A 1,768-nucleotide genomic window follows, 5' to 3' on the forward strand; every position below is an offset into this window, starting at 1 on the left:
ATTTTATTCTCCAACTTCAAGAAGCACTCTGCGTATTTATTGAAAAATTATTGAAATATATACTGTGCCTAGTGAATCTTTATGTTTCCTTTTTGTTAAAAAAATTAAGTACATTTTATGAGCAGTTCTTTTTTTTTGAGCTTTTATATTTGAGTTCATTCTTCATTTAACTTTTAAAACACTACTATAGTTGAATATTAAAACAAAAACAATAGCAAGTAGTGAGCTATGATTATAGTCCTTCACTCATTCACTACTGCACATAAAATGACAGCAGTGTTATTCACTGGCCCCATTAGAGGTCTGACACTGAACATCACCCCTGGGACGTCCTCATATGCTTCCCCATTGTAATGGTGCCATCTTTCCTGATTTGGATCAAAGTCCACCAGTTCTATCTGGTCCGTTTCATCAGTCTCTTCTACTTACTTCCTCTCAGGTAGGAGTTTTTCCAGCAAAGAGAGTTTATCAGGAGAGAGAAAGCCATTCTCAGGAAAGTTTACCTTAAATTTGATGATGAGGTGACCCTTCTCATATGGTCTACGATAAATTGGCATGCCTTCATTTAGCACACACTTGATATCTCCATGCTTGACAATTTGACCTGGATGAGAGGTGATGACAGTGGTTCAGTTGTCAAGAGTAGACACTGGCTTTTGAAAACCACACAGTGCTTCAACCAGCTGTATGTCCATACACATGAAAAGGTCTTCTCCTTGGTGAGTAAAAACAGCGTTGTCCTTCTGATCTAAAACAGTGATAATATTTCCTGGTTCCAGTCCTGGTTCTTGGTCTCCTTCACCATGGAATGTTATCTTCTGGCCATCTTTCATGCCTTTGTCAATATGAACTTCTAGAATCTTCTTCTCTCGAACCATCTTCCTTCCATCGCAGCTTTTACATCTATCTTTAGGTCTGATCCGATCCCCATGGCCCTGGCACTCCATGCACACAGATTGAATGTGCTGAACCATTCCAGGTCCTATCTGATGAATTCTTATTTGCATTCCAGTACCTTGGCAATTGGGACATTTGACTGCTCCTTTCTTACCACCTCAGCCTTCACATTTATCATATATCATGTTCTTTTGCAGAGCCAGTTTTCTTGTTGCACCATCATATAAATCTTCTAAGGTCACTGAGGGCTGATACAGGACATTTTTACCTCCCCTTTCTCTCTGCATTCTTCCTCCTCCTCCAAAAAACATATCAAAGATGTCCATGGGGGAGCCAAAGTCACCACTGGGTCCACCTTCTTTAACTGCCTGTTCACCTCCTTTGTCATGTAATTCCCTTTTCTTTGCATCAGAGAGTACTTCCTAAGCCTGAGAAATCTGTTTAAACTTCTCTCCTTCATTTGGTTTCTTATCAGGGTGGTACTTCAAGGCCAGTTTCCTGTAGGCCTTTTTCAATTCTTCTTGGGTGGCATTGGGTTTGACCCCCAAACATCATAGTAAGTGGTTTCTTTCACCATTTTTCTACAGTCAGTGAGAGGGCCAATACTGTAGGGGCGGGAAGGAGCGTGTTGCTGAGTGAGTTGCTGGGCACAGCTCAGGCAGCTGCCGCTCCTCTGCTCCGCCAAGCGTTCTGGAAAGTTCCCTTTATGAACAGTTCTATCTCTTAGGTGATTCTTTTTTTTTTTTTTTTTGTGGGCTTTCAGTCCTTCTTAGGAGAGACCTGATGTTCCTTTTGTTCTGTAGTTAGGATGACAAGGCTCTGCCTCATTCAGATTTGCTATGTCCTTTCCCTCCTTCCCATCCCTCACACT

General features: G+C 41.4%; 1 pseudogene across 1 annotated transcript; it reads right to left on the reverse strand.

Moving 5' to 3' along the window:
- Positions 1 to 279: 279 nt before the first annotated feature.
- Positions 280 to 1,474, reverse strand: LOC308344459 (dnaJ homolog subfamily A member 1-like; annotated as a pseudogene). Its single transcript has one exon. The product of its transcript is annotated as a dnaJ homolog subfamily A member 1-like (transcript).
- Positions 1,475 to 1,768: the final 294 nt, after the last annotated feature.

This window comes from Martes martes (genome assembly GCF_963455335.1).
Source record: "Martes martes genome assembly, chromosome: 6".
Lineage (NCBI taxonomy): Eukaryota > Metazoa > Chordata > Mammalia > Carnivora > Mustelidae > Martes > Martes martes.